The following is a 20911-nucleotide window of genomic DNA, read 5'->3' on the forward strand; positions in this document are numbered from 1 at the left end:
CTATCTTCCTGGACTATTAGTATTAATTTTTTTTTTGCAATTTTGCCCATTTATTTTTTTAAAAGTATAGTTTTGTTTGAGGCTTTATTGCTTGAACTACTCAAGGTTTACTCTTAAGTTGTCCCACCCCACCCCGTATTTCATCTATTTCCAAGATTCATATGCCAAGGACACCTTACAAGAGTTTTCTGATGCCCCCAGACCTATTTATTTAGTCGGATATCTGAAGCATATCTAATGCTTGCAAATATCAGAGAAAGTTTAAATTCAAATCTGTCCAATATCTAACTTGTGGCAAATTCTTATCCTTCCAATGTTTCCTAACTAGATAATGTTATCAACCTTTATACATCTACTAACACCTAAAGCACATCAATAGTCTGCTACAAATTATTTTCTAACCACTTCCTTTATATCCAGTCCATCATGGTTTTGTTGACCTTACAACAATCTGAAGTATTTCTTAAATTATTCTCTTTCCATTTTTTTCACCATTACTATTGTCTGAGCAACCATCATTTCTTACGCTCTCAAATGCAATAATCATAACTGATGTCCTCTCTTGTCTTCACTTCCTTAAATTTATTTTCCACATAATACTCAGAACTTTCTGAAAAAAAACTCTATATCATACCATTTATTTGCTTAAAGTCCTTTAATGTCTTTATTCTTTAAATTATCAACATGCTCACAAGGTTTTACATGTATCCAACTCTCCTCGAATCATCTACTTTTATTCATTTATTTAAATTAAATTTTTAAAATCGAATCACTATGAGATACAGTTACAAAGCTGTCCATGATCTGGTTTCAGTCATATAATATTTCAACATCCATCTCTCCATCAGTGTACATTTTCCACCCCTAGTTTCCCTCCCTCAACCTCCGCTCCAGTGCCCCCACCCGCCCCCCACCCCACACACACACGCAGACACCAGCCTGCCTCTATGGCAGGCACTTTTCTTCTTTGTCTGCCTCTGCCTTTGTCTGCCTCTGTCCCTCTGTCTCTATGTCTCTGTCTCTGTCTGTATCTCTCTCTCTCTCTCTCTCTCTCTCTCTCTCTCTCTCTCTCTCTCTCTCCTCCCCCACCCCCGTTCTTTTGGGCATTATGGTTTGCAATACAAGTACTGAGAGGTTATCATGTTAGTTCCTTTACCTACTTTCAGCATTTCAGGACATGGTTCTTACCCAGAGTGATCATTTCCAACTATCATTGTCATATCATAGTGGTCCCTTCTATATTCCAATTGCCTCCCGTTCACCCCAGCACTTGAGGCAGGCTTCCAACCATGGACCAATCATCCTGGCCCTTGTTCCTACTGTCCTTGGGTATTATTTTCATACTATGTTGTTTTTATATCACACAAATAAGTGCAATCATTCAATGTCTATCCTTCTCCTTCTGACTCATTTCACTCTGCATGATACTCTCCATGTCTATCCATTTATAAGAAAATTTCATGCCTTTATTTTTCCTAGCAGCTGCACAGTATTTCATTGTGTAGATGTACCATAGTTTCTTTAACCAGTTATCTGTTCTCTGGCACTCGTACTGTTTGCCAGATTCTGACTATTTTGAATAGGGCTGCAATGAACACAGAAGCGCAGATGGCATTTCAGGTGCATGGTTTTACCCCCGGGGGAAATTTGAAGCTGAAAGAAACACATTTGAAATCCAGTGCAAACACAGATTCAAAATAAAAGACTGAAAAACAATTCTTCAAGCAAAAAACCTCCTCAACAAAGCCCAGGTGTTTATACTCGTATCAGTTGACATAGACTTCAGGATAAAGACGGTTATAAGAGACAGTGAGGACCATTTCTTAATGACGAAGAAACCTTACATCAAGAAAAACCCATGGTCCAAAGAGTATATACAGCATATGAGGGGCCAGCAAAATACTTAAATCAACTTCAACAGACTTGAAGGAAGACATCAATAAGAACAATTGCTGGAGATTTCAACACTGCTTTATCACCTCTCGATAGACTAAAGACTAGACTACAGACCAGCAAGGGAATTCTTTAGTTGAGGGGGAAAAGTGGAAGAAAGGGGGGTTTCTTTCTTATGTACACATATAGAAGTCACTGTCCCTGTCATTGTCCTCCCATTGTTCATCGATTTTGCTCGCGCGCCAGTAACGTCTCCATCGTGAGACTTGTTGTTACTGTCTTTGACATATAGAATACAGCATGGGGAGCTTGCCAGGCTTTGCCGTGCGGGTAGGATATTCTCAGTAGCTTGCTGGGCTCTCCGAGAGGGACACAGGAATCAAACCCGGGTCGGCCACATACAAGGCAAATGCCCTGCCTGCTGTGCTTTTTGCTCCCCAAGCACCGCCAGGAGTAATTCCTGAGTTCAGAGCTGTGAGTAACTCCTGAGCATCGCTGGGTGTGACCCAAAAAGAAAAAAAATTAGAACACTTTGAGAAGCAATATTCTTCATTATTTGCCTACAGAACAAAGTACATACTCGGAAGCATTGCTTCATAATGCTTCATAATTTAATCACATGGTTATTCACATGATTATGCTTCAATGTGGAAATATTTTACAGATGCTTTCTATTCATTCAACAAACATTAAAAATAAAAGTCATAACTATAAAAGCTAAAGCATGAATAAGACAAAATTCCTGCACCGAATGAAGTCTTTTTTAGTAGAAAATTCTATTAAATAGACCATTGTAGTATAACATAGCTTACATTTTTGCTTTCTCCTCCCAATAAATGCAAACGATGAACCACTGCACAAGTAGGTTGCAAAGAACAATGCTGGAAAACACTTTAATTAAAATGTTATGGTAAAAATATGTTATAGAAAGATAATTTTCATTGGCACAGATTCTTCTGCTGCTCCTTATCTTAGTCCATTCACCCAACTACATGTAAGAGTAATCCAATAGTATCTTGACACTTCCCCGTCTCTATCCTAAATTTCCTACCCAAATCCAATCTATTTGCAAGACTGTTTGTTCTTCTTTCAATGCATATTTAATATTATCCCTTTCTTTCTCCTTGTGCACTATTATTCTAAATGACCGCCTGCTACAGGCCCTAAAGTGATTTTTTCATTTTTTAGAATAAAGTCAAATTTCCTAAAATGCTGTGAACTCTACATACATTAATCGACATGGAGCTTTGTAATCCCGTGCTGAATCACACATTTCCTTATTTAATGAAAATATTTCTATTCTCTCCACAATTGCCAGTTTAGAAACTTTAACTCTGTTCCACCTTCCTGAAATGTTTTTTCTTGCATTCTAAATTCAGGAATCACCCAAAGTTAAATAATTGGAAAAACTTTAAATGTTATGTGATCCAAGATGCCCACACCCCATTATATTCTTTTCTTTTTTATTCTATTTTTAATTGAATAACTGTGTGATACACAGTTACAAAGTTTTTCATGATTGGATTTCAGTTCAAAACGTCCAACACCCATCCCTTCACCAGAGTGCAATTCCCACCACGAATGTTCCTAGTTTTCCTCTTGCCATCATGACCCACCCTGCCTCTGTGGCAAGCATCTCTCTCTCTCTCTCTCTCTCTCTCTCTCACACACACACACACACACACACACACACACACACACACACACACACTTCTGGGCATTATGGTTTACAACACAGGTACTGAAAGGTAATCACGTATATTCCTTTACCTCCTTTCAGCACTCAGTTCCTGTACAGAGCGACCATTTCCAACTATCATTGTTATAGTGATCCCTTTTCTATCCCAGCTGCCTCTTCCCCCCACCCCACTACCTACTTGTGGGAAGCTTCCAGCCATGGACCAGTTCTTCTGGGCCTCATTTCTACAGTCCTTGAGTAGTAGTATCATGCTTTGTTTTTTATATCCCACAAATGAGTGCAATCATTCTGTGCCAGTCCCGCTCTTTTTGACTCCATTATATTCTCTTCTACCATGTTTTTCTCACCCACTTTATAGTTATATTTTTAGCTGTGTGATTATTTCTTAATAACCATCTTTTCCATTAGGCAGAAATATTCATGAAGGTAAGAAAAGTGATAGATATTTATATTATACACATTCTTATTATCACGATAAGATAATCGTGCTATCTTATCTTTGTGACTGCTGATACATTTTACTGAGACCAATGCAACACTTCACAATTCCCTTTATAGATCTAAGTGTACATTTTGTTAGGATAATATTTTAAAGTTTAACAGAAATATTCCTCTTTGGTTAGTAAGAGAAAGAATATCTTTGTTGTATAATGTTCAAAATTCTTCTAAAAGAAAAGTCAATTTTAGTTTTTATAGTCTAGTCTTTCCAATGAAGTTAAATTTCTCTGGGATTCACAGATATTATTGCTTCGATTTTCTCATTTATGAAGAAGGAAAATCAATACTGAAACAATGATATTTAGAATGTCATAATATTTTGAAGTCTTCAGTACATTTACTAAGTAACACCTACATGTCCTAATAGTAGCTGATTCCCTATAACAAAATTCTAGCCATTATACTCTGTGTCCTGTTCTCTGGCCGGCTACAAAAAACTAAATGGAAAATTTTTAAATGCATTGTTTCTTATATTTTACTTATGTAGCTTAACTTGAGAGTAAAGCACAAGTGAAAAGCACAAGTGTCTCTTAATCAAGACAGAAGTTATGAATGCCTACTCATTGTAAACAATTATTTCACCTGAAAAATGTAAGCGAAGGGAGCTAACATTTTCAGAACATTTTCCCCATCATCTCTATCTGTCTTGTTTTTCATACTAACCCAGTTCTGACAAATATACTCTGAAACCTAGGATAAGACATAAAATACTTTCATTCACCAACAATTCTCTTATTGAGCAAGTCATGAATAGGTAATAGTGCAGCTTCAGAAAGTCAAATTAGGAGGACCAGGGCGATAACTCAAAGGGTTGAAATATGTAATTTTCACGTGTTAGAGGCCTTGAGTTCAATCTTTGGCACCTGGTCTTACCTCTACCACCACCAGGAACATATTCGGTGGCCCCCAACACCAGTGGGGTGACCTTAGTTGTCCCCAGGACCACTTGGACCTACACTGAATCAACCTGCACAGTGAGTTGAGTATTCCTGGTAGTGACCTCGAGGCCCTTTGAAAAATTGCTTGTTTTAGGAACTGATTTAAATCCATAGATAGACTGCATCTTGTATAGATGAACAAAGCTTTGAAAATAATATATTAATTTTATATTTAAACTCCCTTAAATAATTTCCCCCACAACTCCATTCTTGTTATTGATGGTAGCATTAACAAGTCATGTCTATGGCAAGATTTCCCACAGAAAATAATTCTCATGAAGGCATTTATTTTCATTTAATATGAGTTTCAATTTCAAAATGACTCCCATATTTACTTAACTCGTTCCTACTGCTGTTGCTAATATTTCATCATTTCCATTGCTTTCTTCTACTCCCATATAGTTTAGCACCAGAAAAATTAATATAAAGCCCATGCTAAGAATATTAGCTTATATGTTTCCTAGTATAAGTAAAAGTAGTCATTTGGACTCTTGTCTTGAGCACAGACTTTTTGGGTTCAATTCCCTGTATCCCATATGTTCCCCTGACCTGTCGAAAGTAAACCCTGAGCACCACTGAGTGTGACCCCAAAACGAAACCAAAACAATATATATCTTGAATTTTGGATGCAATAAACTTCTATTATTTTATAATAGATAGAACCCAGAGTTACTTTTTGTTCTTCTCTTTGTAAGTTCCCTTTGAAAAAGTCACATATGTGTTTAAAATTATTTTTATTACGCACAAAGTTAAAGAAAACTTGAGTTTAACTCTCAAAACTACATTTCACAGGGGCTGGAGCAATAACACAGCAGGTAGAGCATTTGCCTTGCACACGGCCGACGCAGGTTCAATTCCCAGCATCCCATAGGGGTGATTCCTGAGTGCAGAGCCAGGAGTAACCCCTGTGCATCGCTGGGTGTGACCCAAAAAGAAAAAGAAAATAAAACCTACATTTCACAGTGCATACATAACAGTTAAATGCAGTATTATAAACTCTTTCAAGAAATTCCCCAAACATTATTTAAATATCAAATTTAAATAACGAGAAGTTCTTGGACCATAAAACAAATGCCAGTTTCTTTTTTAAATATCAGTTTAAATATTTTTGCTGAGTAACAAAACTCTTGCATTTGCTATGACTTTAGAGTTTATTTATTTTTTATTTTTTCAAGTGCTAAAGCCTGGCACTGGCGACCTGTTGATGTGATTAGACATTCTGAGCACTGGGGTCACAGGATAAAAAGAGCTGAGGCCCAGGCTTGTTACTTGAGAGTTTACATAAAATCACCAACTTCTCTGTAGAGTCCCCCAATTATGGAGATACTGAAATTGAGAATTATTCTTCTTGCCCGTGTAACAGATTTCAATAATACAGTTCTTTTTAGATGACTTAGATTTTTAGATTCAAAATCTAAAACTTTGCTTATAATCCTATTCAATTTCCCAGAATAATTGATTCTAAAAATCCTTTGCCAAAATGGTCACACTGAAAGGACATAACAGTTTAACTTTTGATATTTATGTAATCAAATCTCTAAACTTTTATATCTGTGCAATCATATGATACTACTTCTTTCATTAGTCTTTTTGTGAACATTTCTTTAAGATGAAAAAATATTTTAATGTTATAATACCAAAACTGCGATTTTACATTTTATTTTTTCCTAAAATAAACTATGTTATATCTTTACTATATATTAACCAGGAGGTTCAAATAACTAAATATTTGTTATCTTCAGTTTTGCAATGTTTCCCTTTCCTATTATCCACTGTCCCAAGCTTATGCTTAGATCTAAAATTATCTGCAAAAGAAAACTGCAAGCAGGATCCGGTTAATTCAATGTCTTATACGATATGAACTGAGCATTTTTAAAAATAGGAAACAATTATTCAATTAGTATTTTCAAGCATTTTAGTTAGCACTGAATAAACTCAAAATCATAAAATGAGGAAAGAAAGCATTATTTGAACAATGCAAATATTTATGGAAAGCAGCTTTACCTTAATTGTTTATCCAGTCCTGTGCAATCTTTCCAGAATTGTTTGGAATGGCAGGTCCCTGTAACAGAGCTGATTTATATGAACCTTTGGGGATTTAGACAATGATTTAAAGACCAGTGGGAGTGAACAGGACAAGCCAATCGCCACCAGCACTTTGCCTCAACACCTTCCTCTGTCCAACTTGCGTCAGCTTTTTTTCAAAAAAAGAGAGAAAAGCTAAATCGGTTTACTGTTGTAGATTTGGATTAAATATCGGTTACACCAGTTTCTATTTGCTTTTAGAATTTTGGCTTTCACACAACAAAATACTCACTGAAAATTTTATCTTGATTGTTGTTGTTTCACATCAAGATTCTATAAGTTAATTAATCTAGAAAGATAACTTCCCCAGAAACTTTATGAACAAGGTAAGTGTAAAATAGTAAGGTAAAATGAAATAAAACTGTTTGATAAAACCTGTGATCAATTAATTGTAAACACCACCACCAATCTTATCTAATAAAATTTAATAGAAAGTGAGCAATGTAGTGTCAAACTTTTTTTTTTCTTGAATTGTTGAAGTCTTCAGAGAAAATACTACTGAATCCCAGACTTCCAAATGACTCCAAGTTTCTCAAAATGCCATAAGATTGGAGAGCATAGGAAGGGTATGATGGGGAGAATAGGGGGGGTGGGAGGGATACTGGGGTCAGTGGTGGTGGAAAATGGGCACTGGTGGAGGGATGGGTACTCGATCATTGTATAAATGAAACCCAAGCACAAAAATTTGTTAGTTTACAACTGTACCTCAGGGTATTTCACTAATAAAAATTTAAAAAATAAAAGTATTACTCACCACTATCATTCCCGAAGTAGTGAGATCAACAAGTACAGAGCTGGAGTTCACATGGAATTTCTAAACAGATACTTTCTAACCATTCAAAAACCTGACTTAGTTTTCCAAATGTTAGATAAAGGATTAAATTAACTGCAAGTAATTTATTCTATTATAAATATGTATCCATTTGACTTACCATTCTGAAAGTGAGGAGAGGAAAACAGATTAGAAAATCAGTCCAGAATTAATGGTTCTTTTAAATATTTATAACTTGAATTAACAATCTGATAACCAATCAGGAGAAGTGCTTGATTACAACAGTTCAGTGAATTCCTGATTTTTATTTTTTTTTAAAAAAGCCAACTTACCATTGCACTTGAGTAAGAATTGCTCTTATGTTCATGCAAGACATTAAACAAAAAGTGCAGTTATCCATTTCTTGTTTCCTTTTTTAAATGTACCCATTTGTCTAATAACAAACATTGTATATTGCCTTTTTTTGTCTTTAGTTATCTTATCACCTATTTTTCAATTATCCTATCATCTTGTCTTTCATTAGATGAAAAACATTAGAGTGTAGGGAAAAGTATAATAGCATGTTTTCATTAAGAAGAAATTTAGAATATTTATTTTCAAATCAATTTCATAACTTGTCATATATTCAGTTTAAAATTTCCTTCTGTTTGCAAAGTTAGCAGATGAGTATAAGAACAGGCAAGCAAAAATTTTCAATAATTGTTAGAAAATCAATTATTTATATTCTGGTAAAGTTTCAGTTAAAAGTAAGCTGACACATATATACTTAATATGTGTATGTCATCATATGATATCAAAATAGGGTGGAGGTACATTTACAAATGCCTAAGGATTTTCTTCTCTTAATATTTTTATTGTGGTTTTACTCTTGGGTTTTATACTATAATTATGAATTTTTCATAAATACTAAACAATTCCAACAAATTAATGTTTAGCTAAAATAGAAAGCACCCATAAAAGTCTTCTCAAGGGTCTCCTCATATTTCTTCTGTACTTAGTTAAACTGCAAAATTTTACTCAATATTTTCCTTAAACTGGGGCCAAGGAGTCAGTATAGGGTTAGGAACTCATTTCATTGATTTCTAAAGGAGAATTATCCTCCGGCCCCAACATCAAAGACCAGTTAGTCAAATAATTTGGGGAATGAACCCTCACGATGTGAGCTCTGCTTTGGAAGTCCCCCAAAAGACATTTTCTAGAAACTATTCAAAGATAAAATATCATCACATAAAAACTAATTCGATAAAGACTAGTCGACTTAAAATAGTTTAGGAATCTGTTTTTAAATATTTATCTAAATATTTGACACATTTAGGCATACCAAGTTAATGAAAAAGTAATTAGTCTGGTCTTGGAAAATTCAAAGTAACTTTTCTTTCATAAAGAAAAATTAAATGTTTACTTTATTGTTTGCAATATTTCTGAAAATCATACCATGATATAATTTTATATACATTGGCTAACAGATCAATGTTCTTCTGGGTTTAGAAACATGTCAACTGTGACATATTCACGTGAAAAATTCCTATGTGTGTCACCAACAACAGGTTTATGAGACATAATCTTTCACTTTGTGATGTATGTAAAATATACCTACATAATAGGACATCTGGGTTTCTAAATTGTAATGATAACAATTAATATCACAGAATTGTACAATATGGCCCCAAACTTCAGATGAAGAGTTCCCAAGGGTTGAGCCATGAAAGGTTTCAGGAGGCCTGTAGAAAGTGAGGAGATTAGTAGGACCTTGGTACAGGTACAACTCTGAGAGAAGTGGGAAAAGCATCTTGGATGAAAAAAAAATGTAGACATGATAAGCCCATATTCTAATGACCATGAAGTCCAATAATAATGCAGTGCAACCTTTCTGAAGCCAAATAACAGATGAGATAGTTGAGAGATAATTCAGAGTGTAAGTGCAGGGGTACCGGAGTGATAGCAAGTAGAATTCATGTCTTGCACACAGCTGACTTGGGTTGAATTCTTGACACCCCTGTTGTCCCCTAATTTCACAAGGAGTAATCTCTGAGCCAGGAGTAACCTCTGAGTGCCGCCAAAAGTGGTCCCCCAAAAAATCAGTCTGAATGCAGGAATTCAGATTTTTATAATGATATATCTTAAACGTGTGTGAAGTAAATGATGAAATCGGCAAGAAAGAAATGCAGGTGGAATGATCAGGTCAAGATGGGGTAAAGACAAAAAAAAAAAAACCAAAACCATGTGAAGTAATTGACTAATGATTTGGTAGTATCTGCCTGTCTGAGAATTATGGGAAAATGCAAAGCTGAGGAAACATTTAAATTGGGGCTATAGTTAGAGCAATGCTTTTGTATTACTGTTTCTATTTATCACCTTCATTCATTCCTAATTTATGCTATAAATCTTATATAATTATTATAGGAAGAACAGTAATTTTTGTTTTGCTTTGCTTTAATTTTTAAAAAAATGAATCATAGTGATGTACACAGTTACAAAGCTGTTCATGATTGAATTTCAGTCATATAGTGTTCCATCATCCATCCTTTCACCAGTGTATATTTCCCACCACCAGTGGTCCCAGTTTCTCTCCTGCCCCCTCTCTGCCTGCCTCTATGGCATGCACTTTTCTTCTCTCTTTGTCTCTTTACCTCTCTCTGTCCCTCTTTCTCCCCTTTTGGGCCTTATGATTTGCAACACAATATATTTTTAATAAAATATTATTTTTTAAAAAGAGGAGAAGAATGTGGATTGATTGATAACTTCTTCATATTAAGCACCCCTTACATCGATTTGCAGCCACTATTTTCAAATAACATAATGAAGGTCTCATATATATCCTAGAGGAATGTTATCTGTTGAAAGAACAAAAATTGTGATTTAAAGGGAGACAACCAAAGCAGGGAAAAGGCTGAAGTGATAGTGATAGCATAGAGGATAGCAGTCAGGAGCGTTGCCTTGCATAAATGGCCAACCTGGGTTCAATTCCCCAGAATCTCTTCTGGTTCCCGAAGCCTTGCCATAAGTGATTCCTGGGATCAGAACCAGGAGTAAGCCCTGACAGGTGCCCCAAAACCTAAAATATGGGAAGGGAGGAGAATCTCAAATAGTGACTATGTATTGACCTAGTATCTTTCTCACCTGTGTTCAAGATCGCTGGTTAGCATGTTTAAAATTTGCATCTTAAACAGTAACTTCAAAGTCAACGTTACCTGCTTCTAAACATTTTGTGCTGCTTTTCTCTCTGTATTCATTTGCTTTGCATTGCTGCCATTTCAATTTCTCTTCAGCCATCTTCTGTTTTACTTGCTTTTGTATCTTTTCACAATTTCTATCCCACACATTTATGTCTATTCTACAAGAATAGTTGTCTTTTGCCATTTTCAAATTTTAGATTGATGAGCCCAAAGCTTAATAAATTAGGTCAAGTCCACAGATGGTCTATTTGTTCTCATCCCTCAATCAGTGTCAATGCTTCCAGATACCTATAACGCTTCTGTAATACATGGCAGCATTATCAAAGAGTTTTTCAATGATTTTATTTAATTAACACTTTAACACACATGCAATACAATTATGATAGCATAGAGGATAGCATCATCTGCGTCATCTGATGATACTTTCATTCATTCATTCATTCATCCTGTTATTCGTCGATTGCCTCGAGCAGGCCCCAGTAACGTCTCCTTTCATCCTAGCCCTGAGATTATATTCAAGGTTCTTTAGGAGAATGAGACCCATCATTGTCACTGGTATTTGGCATATTGGGTACGCCATGGGGAGTTTGCCAGACTCTGCCCTGTGGGCAGGCTACATTTGATAGCCTGCAAGTTTGTCCAAAGTAGAAATGAGATAATAAGATGTCATAAAAAGATGTCCTGATAAGATGTCCCGCGGCTGCGAATGCGGCCGTGCGGTTCCAGGAGCTGAATTTTATAGTCTCTGAGTCTTGGCCGCTGATGGGATTATACGGCGCCAGGGGGCCAGGTGGTGGGTATGACCCCCGCCTACTGGAATTTGGAGGATCTGGGTGGAGGATGCTCAACTCCAATCTGAGTAGGCTTGGAGATCTCGGCCCCAGAACCCGCGTGGCTTTGTCCCTCTGCCAGTACCTTCATGTGTGCGGAGAGTGGTCTCGGCATGGTGGTGGCTGGTCCTGGTGGTTGATACTTTCATAAAGTCTAAATTTGCGACCCTCTAAAATTTCGAGATCTTCCCAAATTAAAAGGTACCAAAGATATTGCCAGACCAGGAGAAACCTGCTTTTCTGTTATAAAAAAAAGTCCGTGAACAAGAGAAGTGCAATGACTCATATCTTCTAGAGGAGTTGCTTAATTACTACCAGCCTAAACCACTTTTATAGTTGTACAATGTACAATTTTGGAAATATCTGAATAGTCAGCTGCTGCATTTCAAAATGAACAAACAAGTGTAGCACAGATTGACGAATTTATGACCTAGTCACAAACCTAAGTTAAAAAATTCTTTGAGCCTCAGCTGACAGAAAAATAAGAGTTAAGACAGCTCACTTTGTTGATGACATTTTGTTCTCAGCCTTTCACCTTTCAAGCAACTCAAATCCTTCTGAATATTTCACTTCTTGATCCAAACCGAAGAAATGCTACAGAAAAGAGGGCATTATAACTATATCCTTTGCTTCTGTCCAGCAGATACAGCATGGTGGATAAGAACAGATCTGTGAAGCTAAGGGCTGACTGCAAATTCAACCATGTATTAAAATAAAATAAAATAAAATAAAATATCAAATGTTTGCTCGAGCAGGCCCAGTAACGTCTCCAACCATTGGAGACTTTGTTGTTACTGTGTTTGGCATATCGAATACGTCACGGGGAGCTTGCCAGGCTCTGCCGTGCGGGTGAGATACTCTCGGTAGCTTGCCGGGCTCTCCGAGAGGGGCGGAGGAATCGAACTCGGGTCGGCCGTGTTGGCTGCCTGCAAGGCAAACTCCCTACCGCTGTGCTATCGCTTCGACCCATAATAAATACCAGATAGCAGATTAAATGTTATGTCGGAGCTTTTGAAAGCTTGCTTTCAAGAATAATTTCTATTTGTTAACATATCTGCTTGGGAAAATAGCACCACTGAGAGATATATAGTTATGATAATTATAACAACATTTCCTAAATGTCTAAATCATCTTGTTAAAGTTCTTCGTACCAAATGCAATGTTAATATAGTGCTAGATTGAGCTGACTGCCATTCCAAATAATGGCAATGATATAAAAATTCACATTTGTATAAGAATTTCCATTACTCTATTTTTTCAGATCCCTACCCTTCCCTTTCCTTTAAAAGCAAACTCCTTTACCAGAACAATTTCTATGCATTTTGATTTTGCAATTTGATCAATGATTGGACTTTGTAATCCTGGTGTCATCAAGCTTGAATTTGGACTCTCAGTTGTTTCTCATGCTGTGACTCAATAGGTTGTGTGGCTAGACTGGGAAGGGACTGAGGTCACAGGAGGCAAAGAGCATTGGGGAAGAATTTAAATGGAAGGTGATAGCCCAAACCTATGGTCTAAAAGAATTTCTGTGCTGAAAACACATAGGCTACGATAGGCCTTTTCAATATTCTGTCTAGATAGCCGAAATAAGGAATACGTGTCTGCTACAAAAGAATCTTCAGAGGAATTTGAACAGAAGGAAATGCATAATATACCATCATGCTAACATTTCCTAATATACTTGTCAGTAAGCGTAGGGAAGGATTTTCAGAGTCTGGGGCTCCTTAGTTAGTGAGAAAGCAGACTTCTGCTTGAGGAACTCATCCATGCTGCTGAGCGGCAAGCAAGTATAGAGTTGGTCACAGAGCAATCGGAACTCTCCACAGGATGATTACTAACTGATGACTTGGCCTTTGCTACAAGGTAGCAGGACCCAGGATGGCAAGATTAACTGAGCTCTTTGTATCTGATTGGCTGCTTTAGAAATTACAGTTCCTGACCTGTTGAGTGTAAAGTTGATAGCACCGATTTTCCTTTAAATGTAAGAATACTAGCTCAGAAAAAAAAGTAACTATTATGACCTCATTCAGCAGGCCAGCAGAAGACTGAGGGCATTTGGGCAAACAGAGTATCTAGGTTTGGGCAAATGATTTAGGTTTGAGGATGCATGTTAGATCACCACCCACCCCTCGTATTTAGATAACTTGTAAATATTTTCTTCCTGTTTTTATTTGTTTGGGGGCCACACCCAGCGTTGCTCAAGGCATACTCCTGTCTCTGCAATCAGGGAATTCCTCCCTGTGAAGTTCGGGGGCCATATGGAGAGTTGGGGGTCTCCTGCTTGCTGTACTATCACTAGCATATCTTCCCATTTTGTTTTGTTTTTACTTCATGATTAATATTAGGCAATGCATGGTCTATGATTGGTACTGGAGCGATAGCACAGCAGTAGGGCGTTTGCCTTGCACGCAGCCAACATGGCCGACCCGAGTTTGATTCCTCCGCCCCTCTTGGAGAGCCCGGCAAGCTACCGAGAGTATCTCGCCCACACGGCAGAGCCTGGCAAGCCGCCCGTGACGTATTCGATATGCCAAACACAGTAACAACAAAAGTCTCCAATGGAGACATTACTGGGCCCACTGAAGCATGTGTAACCAAAACCTTTATTTAGAACTTATTGATAAAGTTGCAATAAGATATACTTTAATAATTATTCTATTTATGGATCCTGGATTAAAATACAATAGCTCCTATGGTGGCAAAATCTCGAACTATTTGTATAGAAGTAATTCCTTTATACATAACTGCCACTGTAGACTATTAGGATGTAATTAATAATCATGTATTCAAATGAGCAAGGCACAAAATTTCATTATGATAGAAATCCTGTATTAGTTTTTCTCAAACCTGACTTACTTTAACATTATATAAGTTTCAGTTGTACATACTCATATAATAACATCTGTATGCTACACTATCTTCATTACCAAAAGTTTAACTTCCTTTCATCATAGTATACTTGGCCCTGTTTATTCAAGGCCCCTTCACTCCCCCTTTTCCATCATCCAATACTTTACTTGCATTGTATATGCGTTTGGTTTTGTTTGTTCATTCAACTATTCATACATGAGTTAATTAAAAAAAATATACATATGTATATACATATGCACGAATACAAAGGAGAAAGCCTGAGAAGTACTGAAATGTGAATAGAAGTCATTTTCAGATCGTGTAATGTGTACAGTTTTTTGATTTTTTCGTACCTGCATTTGTCAACTAAGTGTTAATAGGCATGTTTCAGGGCTGCGAGATAGTACAGGAGCAAGGCACTTGCCTTACACATGGCTGGTCATCATTCAATCCCTGGCACTATAGATGGTCTACCAAGCATGACCAGGAGTAAGCCCTGCCCGTCACCATGTGCCAAACAACAACAACAACAACAACAAAAAAAAAACAATGAAAAGGTATGTAAATACACTATGAGAGCAATTTAAAAAATTACTATGCTTTTGTCTAATGTATGGAGTACAAATATTTTTGCCCATAATTTGTGTTTCTTTTGTCATACAGAAACTTTTTAAATTAATATAATGTCATTAGTTTACTTTTATTTGCTGTTGTTGTCTTTGCCCATAGAATCCTATAATTGAAAACACCTTTGAGATCTCAGTGTAGGGACATTCTGCCTATGTTTCCACAGTACGATTTATGCATTCTAATCTAATATCAAGTTCTTTGATGCACATAGAATCGCCTTTTTTGAAGGTATGAAAAAAGATCTAACATCTTTTTGCATATGGTTATACCAACCTCACTTGTCCTAGAGACTATCTTTATTCCACTTGTACCCAGCATCTTTGTAGAAAATAATTTGGTTTTAGATTTGAGGATTTGTCTCTGGGTTCCCAATTCTAATCCATTTGTCAGAGTCTGTCATTGTTCTAGTACCATGCTGTTTTGATTGCTATAGTTTTACAGCATAGTTTCAAGTGAGATAATGCCATACCTCCAAATTTCTATTTCTCAGTCACTTTGTCTCATCATGGTATTTTATGATTATACATAAACTTTATTAGTGATCATTTTAAGTCCTTGAAAAACATCATTGGAATTTTTGAAGAGGCTGCATTAAATTTATGTAATAATTTAGGTAGGATAGTCATAGTGACAATGTTGATTCTTCCATTCCATTAACAGGAAATATTTCTCCATTTCCTCGGGTCTTTTGCTACATCTTTCATAAATAACACAGTTTTCACAATAAAGGTACTTTACAAATCTTTTGCTAAGTTGATTTTTAGGTACTTGATGTTATTGAATGGGATAATATTTGGGATCTACTCCTTCTAGTTCACTTATTTGCATATAGGAAAGTAACCAATTTTTTTGTGTGTGGACTTTGTATTCTGCTACTTTGTTGTATTGGTTTATTATTTAAGTGGGCATTTCAGTGGAATTTTTCGGGTACCTTATGAGTATTATCATGACTTATTTTCCAATTTGTGTCCTTTTGATTTCCTTATCTTGCCTAATTCTTATTATAAGGAGTTTTAGCATGTTACTGAATGAAAGTGGGTAGTGAAAATCCTTGCCTGGCTGAGTTGGAGGAGGAGAACTTCAGACTTTGATGGAGGGAAGTTGACACCAGTTGTGAATTGGTGTTGGAAAATTCTATGACCTAAAGTCTACAGTGAGCATAACTGTAAAGCACAGTACCTAAATTAAAAAAAAATTGTCAAAACAGCAGTACTGTTTTAATAAAATTTACCAATGAATAATTTATGCTAATAAAACATTAAAAGCAAAACCAGCAAAATAAGAGTTTCAGTAACTATAAGTAGGTTATTAAATATAGTACTGAATACTAATAGCTTAAATTGATAATATTAATAAATAGCAATGTTAGTAAGAAAACATTATTAACAACATAAGTAGGAGTTCATCTTTTAAGTTTTGCAACAATTGTTACTCAGTGCCAGACAGGAGCCATGAGTGAAATCTCTATTTTTAGTGGGTGTATTTTGAGTGCTTGACTAACAACAATTTAAAAAAATTCTCTATTATGGAGGACAGAGAAGGAAAGAAATCAAGGGGGGAAGAAGAGAATGCGGAGTAATGGGTGAACAGGCATCAGGGTTTTAGTTAGACTGGTGACATGGATGAGTGGTATAGACATATATCCAAAACACACACTCAACAAAACAAAACATGAGATCTTAGCTGCAACCACTGAAACTTTGTAATGTGCCTGTCAAGTTGACAGGAGGGGAGAGGACAGAAGCTGAGGTGGGGATGGAGTATAAGGACACTCGGGGAGGGAAGTTAACACTAGTGGTGGGATTGGTGTTGAAACAGTATATGCCTAAAACTCACTATCAATAGCTTTGAAAATCACAGTTCTTTTTAAATCAAATTTAAATTTTTTTAAATCCTCTATTCTAAATTGGCATTTATATTTTATTCTGCTCAGAAAGAATACATTTTACTCCCACCAGCAAGGATTTCTCCAATAGATATCAAAATATTAAGAAAAATATTTTAAAATATGCTTGGAACTTCAATGTTTCTCATAATGCTACGAGATGATCTCTTTCTAGCAGAATATAATAAGAAATTTATTCATTTCACAAATATTACTGTATACCTACATGCTGGGTTGGCGTGATAGCACAACACGCGGCTGACCCAGCCGACCTGGGTTCGATTGCTCCACCCCTCTCAGAGAGTCCAGCAAACTACGGAGAGTATCTCGCCCACACAGCAAATACTGGCAAGCACCCCGTGAGGTATTTGATATGCCAAACACAGTAACAAGTCTCACAATGAAGACGTTACTGGACCAGCTTGAGCAAAACAATGAACAATGGGAGGTCAGTGCTACAGGACAGTGCTACCTATAGACTAGGGCCTAAGAAATCCCCACACCGTTCTCAAGCCCTGACTTTTCAAGGAAATCCATTAAGCAGGTCAGGTTGCTGCTATGTGAAGATGCTCCTGGGAACTGAGCGCAAAGAGAAATAGGACACCTAGTTTGGCTGGACAAAGAGTGCTGGACAGGAAAATATGACAGTTGGGATAAAACTCAAATAAACATAATTTTGACACAGACAATAGATGGGGCAATGGGCTGCATTCACAGGGACAGACATTGATGACAAGGATAAAAGAAGCGAGTCCTGGCTGCTTGATGTCCTTGGAATGCTGAGAAATAGAACCAGAATTGGGAGGATGATAGTCTATGCCTTTTTCCAGTTTAGTTCAAATTCGTTCATAAAAAGAACCCCCTAGTTGTACCAAAATTTCAGATGCGTGAAGAAAATGTGATTTATTGGTCTTTGTGCTATACACAGCAAACAGTAACACGAGCTGGGTAGCAAAAGGCAACCCCTGCCATTATCTTGTCCTTGGAGAAATATTTAGGGGGGTTGGGCTTCTGCTTTGTATTTGGACCATCAAGCTTGCTGAATTGTAGCTTGGCTAAGAAGAGAAAAATACAGTTCTATGGGGGCTGAGAGATTGTACAGGGGTTAAGGCACTTGTATCATGCAGATCTCAGCTCAACTCCAGCACAACATAAGGTGATCTAAGCATTCCAGGAATAATCCCTGTGCACTGAGTCAGGAGTAAGCCCTTGAAAGTGCAACCCAACTCCTCCAGATTCATGTTCATGACATATTCATATTCAACAGATTCAGATTCATGAGACACGCTGTTTTATAATAATACAAAATATATGAAATGGGAGCTAATTAAAAGTCTTATAGAAATTGGATGCTTAAGTATGTAAATACTCTATCTTGTTCACCCTAGATAATTAAAGATTTTTTTCAGTTATAATCTATAGTTTTACATCTTTGAACATATATTAATAATTTAAAATACATCTAGGGGCTGGGTATGTGCTTCAAATGATAGAACAGAGACTTGCATATTTTGGGCCCTGAGTATATTCACAGCACTTAAAAAAAATTTAAGATTGAGTCTTAAATAAATTATATAAATTATATAATTATAACATTATTAATGGTTCAACTTTCAATATCTATAGTCTCTAATTCTTTTGTTTGTTTTGGGGCCACACGCAGTGGTGCTTAGGGTATACTGTGGACTTTGTGCAAGAATCACTCTTGGCAGTGGTCAGGGGACCATATATTGTTCCTGGAATCAAACAGGGATCTGTCACCTCGAAGGCAAGCACCTTATCCACTGCACTATCTCCCTGGCACCAGTATGAGGTGATAAGTAACAGTTGGAAGATTTGATGTTAGCTTTTGCTGAGGAAACTCAGAGAAGCATTAAATTCTCCTGCCTTATCAACCCATGTCTCTTTTTGTCTTTGAATGGTCTTTATTCATCACTTTTATCTATGTTAAAGGCTTCTGATTTGGCTTAACATGCTCTTCCCTTTATGACGATAACACTTAGGAAAAAATTTTGATTCAGAATATCTGGTTTTAAATTGTAACAGTGAAACTATCAAGTAGGTAAACTCTTTGGGCCCTCACGTTCTGCTTTATAGGAGGTCTGTTAATTCCTTGTGTCACATGACAATAGGACATTGCAGACATTATTTTAAATTTTATTTAGAATTAAAGAAATTATACATTAAAATACACACTAAAATTACTATAGCTGACTTTTAAAAACTGGTTGAATAATTCCTTTCTGTCCCCTTCCTCCCTCCCTCCCTCCCTCCCTCCCTCCCTTCCTTCCTTCCTTCCTTCCTTCCTTCCTTCCTTCCTTCTTTCCTTCCTTCCTTCCTCTTTTAGTCACTCTTGAGACTACAAAACTTCAAAATGAAAATAGGTGATATTTACACTTTACACAGTGGTTAAAAATGTACACACTTTACCATTTGTGGTCCAATATAAATTAAACATAAAAATCCCAATTCTAATTATTTTTTTAAAAATCTTAAAAGAATTTTATTTAATTCTCTCTGTCGCTTTAAACATAATATACAAACACAATATAGTGTCTTCATTTAAAACATAATATACATGTTTTAAATTAAGTATTATATTGTATATGAATAAAGAGAGGTCTGTTTCCCTGTATCTATTTTTACATTCTTTTTTTTTTTGTTGATTTGTTTTGTTTTATTAGTGAAACACCATGAGGTACAGTTGTAGACTTACAAGTTGTTGTGCTTGGGTTTCTGTTATACAATTGATCGAGTACCATAGTCTTTTTCCCTTGTTCAAAGAATTTCAGCCTTTATCCTTCATTCATAAGCTCTGTTCCTAGAAACTCATTGTTTCATCACGAGAAAAATTTCAAACTCTTGTCAAATATACAGTTATATTTGGAAATGGATAAAATTGAGTCCAAATTCAAGAATTCAGATCTGATTCCTCTCTCACTGCCTACTAGCAGACACTTTAAACAAGGTAGACAATCCCTCCCTGCTATGCCGATTGTAAATGCTGCTGTTGTGCATACGTGTTGTACTAACACATTTGTATACACATGTGCCCTTCTAGACCTTGAAGCTCCCCAGAGAAGACCCCATAACGGTATTCAGATAGATTCAGGATAATATGGTGAATCAATTGTGGAGCTCCACTGCCTTTTATTTACGTTTTGTTTTGGTTTGGGGGCCACAAATGGCCATGCTCAGGGGTGATTCCTGGCTCTGAACTAAAAAATCACTTCTGGCAGGTTCTGGAGACCATAAGAGATCCCAAGAATAAAACCTGGTGCATGCCAGGCAAGCACCCTGCCGCTGTACTAGTGTTCTGGCCCCATCCACCGGCTCATTTTAAATCTGGTTTCTATCAACAAGCTTGGGAAGTTCTTTGTCACTTTGAACCTTGGTTTTCTGATCATAACTAGGAGATAAAAACTGTACCCACATCCAAGCTATCTTAAGGATAAACTAGTATTTAAAGAGCATGCAGAAGATTTTTTTGGCACATAGTCAATCTTTATACTTTTGTTAAATATGTATATTTGAAGAAATGTTTCTAATATCAAAACTTTTTAAAATACATTTTAAAATGTTAACAATTTTTAAAAACTATTTTGAAGTTTCTTTTAAACAACAATTCAAATATCATGTAAGTTTTTTGCAACCC

At 36.4% G+C, this 20911-nt stretch overlaps 1 protein-coding gene across 3 annotated transcripts in view; it reads right to left on the bottom strand.

The window, feature by feature from the left end:
* SLC38A4 (solute carrier family 38 member 4) overlaps positions 1-20911 on the bottom strand; it is a 74886-nt gene that overhangs the window by 42171 nt on the left and 11804 nt on the right. Inside the window, exon 1 of one of the 3 annotated variants that reach the window (XM_056117825.1) lies at positions 7033-7143. The exons of 1 other annotated variant lie outside the window; for it this stretch is intronic. The gene's annotated coding sequence lies outside the window, so the exon portion shown is untranslated. Of the gene's footprint in view, positions 1-2705; positions 2785-7032; positions 7144-20911 lie in introns of those variants that run through there. One more of the 3 variants, XM_056117827.1, reaches the window with a different exon arrangement.

The sequence above is a fragment of the Sorex fumeus genome, unplaced genomic scaffold, assembly GCF_029834395.1.
Source record: "Sorex fumeus unplaced genomic scaffold, SorFum_2.1 ptg000036l, whole genome shotgun sequence".
Lineage (NCBI taxonomy): Eukaryota > Metazoa > Chordata > Mammalia > Eulipotyphla > Soricidae > Sorex > Sorex fumeus.